Source organism: Mycetomoellerius zeteki, unplaced genomic scaffold, assembly GCF_001594055.1.
Source record: "Mycetomoellerius zeteki isolate Tzet28-1 unplaced genomic scaffold, Tzet1.0 scaffold212, whole genome shotgun sequence".
Classification (NCBI taxonomy): Eukaryota; Metazoa; Arthropoda; class Insecta; order Hymenoptera; family Formicidae; genus Mycetomoellerius; species Mycetomoellerius zeteki.
Window position 1 is genome coordinate 286592 of NW_017257086.1, and position 5859 is coordinate 292450.

General features: G+C 35.6%; 1 pseudogene; it reads left to right on the plus strand.

Annotated features, from left to right (window-relative positions):
* Positions 1-4574: 4574 nt before the first annotated feature.
* Positions 4575-5558, plus strand: LOC108722663 (uncharacterized; annotated as a pseudogene).
* The last annotated feature ends 301 nt before the right edge of the window (positions 5559-5859 follow it).

Genomic DNA, 5859 nt, shown 5'->3' on the forward strand with positions numbered 1-5859 from the left:
AATTTTTTCTGAAAAAAAAAACGTCGAGAGCAATAATTTCTTAAGTAACAAACGAATGAAAATGCTTGGAAGCGAAGCTTTCGAAGGACAATATTTTCTCTCGCGAGTATTACATTAAATATGACGTCTCCCTTCTGCAAAATCTTGAGAGAACAAATCTTTCGTTTTTCCTTTTTGCTTCATTATGCATTATTTATCTTACTGAGTTTGCCACTGCATTGCGTCATCTCGTAATCTACTTATCTATAAAAGTGGAACGCGGGTCCTCTTTCGCATTGTAAAAAGTGCGGCCGTTTGAAGTATTAACTTGTTGTTACTCCGAAAGAACCGCTTTTCGAAGCATACGAGTATACATTTGTTATCCTCGAGTAGTAAGTAACGTCCATTGCTAGGGTCGATACCGCGATAATGTCTGGAATTATCGATCGGCTTGCATTAATGGGCTTCTCCTCGCATCGTGAAAATCAAGGATGACAAGGAGGGGAATTCAGGATACGCGAGACTTTTATGAGCCATAGTAAAAACTTTCCTTGTTGAAAGAATGATGAAAAAAAATACTAGAAGAGGAAATACATAATTCATAGAAAATAAATACATCATGGAGTTACTATTAATATTATTAACTATTAATATTGATGTAATAGATTTTTAATGAAATATATGATCGTATACACTATAAATATCTTATTGTTACTACAAATTGTAGTTGAGTTTAGCACTTTGACTTATATCTATTCTATCTCCAGATTCTTGTTGAGAAAAATTCGTCCGTGAAAATTCAATACATGCAAGAATTATTCGCATTATCGTCTCCGACAGTTCTAATGAGATAATTCACGTTGTCTGTTGGACATGTTGAAGAGTCTTAATGGCAGGGTCGAAAGAGCATTTCTGTCGCGATGTGTTTGCGTCTCATCGCCATCCTATATATATGACCCACCCTTCCGCGAAAGCGCATGCCAACTGTTATAGGGGTTCTAAAACAATACAAGCACGGGACGCTGACGTATCTGCAGCACTTTATCGCGATGTATACTCGACGGATTTACAATTTACGAACCTACAACGAACGAGAACAAGGATTGGGATTTCGCCTCGTGTGTTATGTGCGTGTGTTTCACTGTGATGTTTTTAAAGTCAACTTCGTATGTACGTACGTTCTAATTTGTACAACTGAGATATAATATAGATCACGCTCGTAATAAAATCTACTTAATATGGTTTTACCTGAAACGCTATTCTTTCAATCTGTTCTGTGAATGCTACACATATTAATTATTATACTGATAAAAATTACATATTCATAACCTTGCAAATTAAATTCTTAGTTAATAATACGTTTATTTATACGTATTTAACAACTACTTTATTAAGACGTTAGCAATAAAAATATATTATGACTAAAAAAAATGTTGCATAAGTTACAAAAATTAAATATTTCAAACTAAGAATATTAAAATACTAATGCTAAAAAGTAAAACGTGTGTGTACAAAGTGATATAACTTTGATTATACTTTAATTATGTATTATATTTGGTTTAATTTGGAAAATATAATTATCGTAATAGCGATCTTACAATTACGAAAAAAAACGAAAGAGATTTTTCATAATCAAGATTTTTGGTTCTTGATCTGCTGAAATTTAGAGCTGAAGAGTTTTTATATGTACGAATTTTGCATTTCTGGCAACGCCGCTTCGATTCTTCCCTCTTTCAAGCACCCTTCCGCAGTTCTAGGGTGAATCATCCCCCTGTCCTCGAGCTCCGACGATAATGCGAGTCCCCGCACACTTTGTACCGTCGAAGGAGGTCAGGTCTTTGTGTCGGATGATATAAATTTATGCGTAAGGAGAAGAGGGCCGGACCGTGAGATATAGCGGTAACGGAGGAAAATGTCATGGTAGAGAGATAAGCGATCGGATGGATTTAGAAGAACAAGTAGGGGAACATGCGAAACGCTGGAGTTTATGGCATGGAGATATATACACGTAGGTATTTTATATTATTGCGACTGTTTTTTTTTCATCTTTTTTGGATACGAATTGTCTATGTCGCAAGTGGCGCAAATCACATTTTTTAAGTGCGGGATATTGATTGAGGGATACATATATAAGCAATCTGTACAGTATATAAGATTCATTTTAAACAAATTCTATAATATAATATTTAAATATATACTATATATTAGTACCTTGAATAAGTTCTCGCTGATTTTCCGTGAAAAGTAATGCTTTATTTTAAAAAAGTCGTAAAAAACATGTTACTGAAAGTATTGTCCATCGCTAGCCACTACTTTTTCTCATCTTTCTGGCAGCATTTGAATTCCACGTCGGAAAAACGACACGTCTTTTGAGGCTATCCAAGAGTCGACTCATTTTTTGACATCATCATAAGAATGAAAGTGCTGCTCAGCTAGCCCATGTGCCATCGATCGGAACAGGTGATAATCGGAAGGGGCAATGTCTGGTGAATACAGCGGGTGGGGTAGGACTTCCCATTTAAGCGTTTCCAAGTAGGTTTTCACCGGTTGTGCAACATGTGGCCGTGCGTTGTCATATTGCAAAATCACTTTGTCGTGTCTCTGCTCGTATAGCGGCTGTTTTTCCTTCAATGCTCGGCTCAAACGCATCAATTGTACTCGATAGCGAGCTCCCGTAATGGTTTCGTTCGGTTTGAGCAGCTCATAATAAATTACACTCAGCTGATCCTACCAAATGCAGAGCAGAAGCTTCAAACCATGGATATTCGGCTTTGTCGACGATGTTGATGCATGGCCGGGCTTACCTCACGATCTTTTACGCTTAGGGTTATCGTAGTGTATCCACTTTTCATCGCCAGTCACGATACGATGCAAAAACCCTTTCCTTTTTTGCCGTTGAAGCAGCTGTTCACACGTGAAAAGACGCCGTTCGACGTCTCTCGGCTTCAACTCGTACGGCACCCAATGTCCTTGCTTTTGAATCATTCCTAATAATTTCAAACGTTTCGAAACTGTTGTGTGATCAACTCCTAATGATTCTGCAAGTTCAGCTAGCGTCTGACATGAGTCTTCACGCAGTAATGCCTCTAATTCTTCGTCTTTAAACTTTTTCGGTGCGCTAGAGCGTTCTTTATTTTCAACATCAAAATCATTATTTTTGAAACATCTAAACCAATCTCTGCATGTTGTTTCCGACATAGCATGGTCGCCGTAAGTCTCAACAAGAATTCTGTGTGCTTCAGCTGCAGATTTTTTTTTAATAAAGTAGTGCAGTAAAATTCCCCGCAAATACTCTTTTGTTGGCACGAAACTCGACATGTTTAACACTATGAAACAAAAAGTTGTTTACACTTCGGCGAGATGACAAACACTGAATTTCAAGCTTGCTTATTGTAGTTCCTTATCGATGTGTTCCCATCATCCATCTTTAACTACACGCACCCTGTTCTGTTAACGCCATCCGTTGGAAAACAGCGAGAACTTATTCAAAATACATATCTAAAGATTTTTTTTAAATTATGGGCTTTTTTGTTCGTATTAAAGGTTTTCCAATTTCCATCTGGATTTTATATATATATATATATTACTTGAATTTATCGCTACCCAAAATTTGTTGTTTATGCCCCACTCGAAGTATGGCTCATGCATACGCGAGGATGCAGGAAATATAGAAGAATATAGATGTACGAGCATTCATGTATGGATGTAAATTGGAAAATCGTTCGTGTGTATTTCCAAGTGTCTGGCGTCGTAATTCAAGATAGCTGACGTAGACATCAAGGTCTTTTAAAGGCTCGTTTGTCTTGCATGAATTTACGTGCATTGATTTTGTATACTTTCAAACAGGTTCAATTTAGTTCATTCCTCTAATTTGTCGAAGAAGGTATTTTTGTATATATTTTTTTATCGTTTTCTTCCGAATTTTCTGTTATGAGACGCTAAATTTTGCTTCCGCGGCACTTTAACGAATATTTTAGGACAGCAGAGTTATTAACTCTAAGCGAATTTAATTCTTAATGCCATTAATTCGCCATAATGTCTCTAACGGCTTACCGTTGTAATTCGCGAACAAGCTACGTAATCGTGGCCGAATTTTATAGGGTGGAAGGATACTATACTTCGATATCTTTTCTCATTTAGCGTAAATGGCGGATGCGCGCGTAGGCACGAATAATTACATTGTGAATTTTCATTCTGAAGGATTTCACTTTAAGCTCAGCGATTACCTTAAAGTTCTAAAAACCTGAATTTTTCTTCTTATAAAATTTCTTTTTCACACACAGTCTGAAATGACATGAATAATTTTTTTATTTTTTATAACATTTTATATTTATAATAAGGTTATTAATTATAGGACATATCAACTTGCATAAAACAAGTATTCAATTTTTTTTCCAGATTTTACAAAAAACGCACAAGACAATTTTCTTTCTCTTTCTATACATTTATGTTAGAATAAGCTCTTTTCCAAATATATGAAGATGCATTAAAGTAAAAGATTAATTTGAGGCAGCCGGTTCCTGATCTTCCGGTCGTAGTCATTGTACCCGTATTATCGTGTTTTAAACGAAGTTTTAAATTTTACGGCTCAACTTTAAAGTCTCAAGTTTCACGGCGAGCCCATTATCTAACGTAATTTACAGTTCCAGAGTAAATCATCTCCATGATATGGCGCTACTTAGGACAGCTCCTTGGAGAAAAAGCGATGAGTACAAAAGGAACGAGAACACGAAAAAGGAATGGAATTGTAAGTTCCACGAATGGATGTTATGTGTTATTAACGTCATCTATTATTCATTCGTTAATCGTTATTCCTGTAACAGTTATATATCAAACATGCTACTAGTTTAGATCGAAAATAGAAAAGTCTGCGTTGAATATAACATGCGTTTAATAACATCGAATATATAATTTAGACTGATACATCCAGTTCAATTAAAATTCGTTTGGATACATCAAAGTAACGGGCCAAGTTAATAATTACATAACACAGAATAAATGGATCGTTGCTACTAGAAAGAGCTATTTTTAATCTAACAGGATTCCTAAAACTTTCAAAATAAAATCTATATTAAATAAATGTAAATTCTGCATCGAATTAATAAAGTATCGTTATTTTTTTTTTTTCCATTTTATTTCAGCGGGTATAAATTAAGTGGCCGAAAGGGATCTTGGAAAGAGGAAAGCAACATGGTCTCTTCGCGGGGATGAAATCCATACCACCCACGTGCTATGACGTGTTCGACTTTTACCCTTTGCGCCTCTCGGTGTTTCCAGAGATAACACTCACACAGATGCGAAACATTCAGCACGAATCAACCCGCGCGCATGCGAGGCGACGTAATATATATTTATGTACGCGTCATTTCACTATATGGAACGACGGTCCGAAATCGCCCCTTGCTTAATGGAACTACCCTTAACAAAATGGCGACCACTCGAGCGAAATTCGGATGTATGATATCTACACTAGATGCCGCAAATATCTTTAATACACAAAGTCGTAATGATCTTTCGCACACTCATGTCTAAATATTTGTCACAGGAAAACTCAACATTCATCTAGGAGAACATCACAAAGCGGCTGTAAGCTTTACATTCGATGCATTGATAAAATAAAAGCTAAATAATAGATTTCATGTAATTGATAAAAAAGTAATTTTAGATAATTTGACATGAATTTAATGTTTGTTGTGAATTTAAAGATACTCTTTAAACTTACAAATTTTTAGTTTAATTTATTATTTATATTTACGTATATTATATACATAAATTGTAAAGTTATACTGGAAGGGGAGACGCTATTAGCGCTGTGTCATTCTATCCTTGTTTTACGTCTAATAAACGATAAAAATAAAATGATGAATAACGCTAATAGCG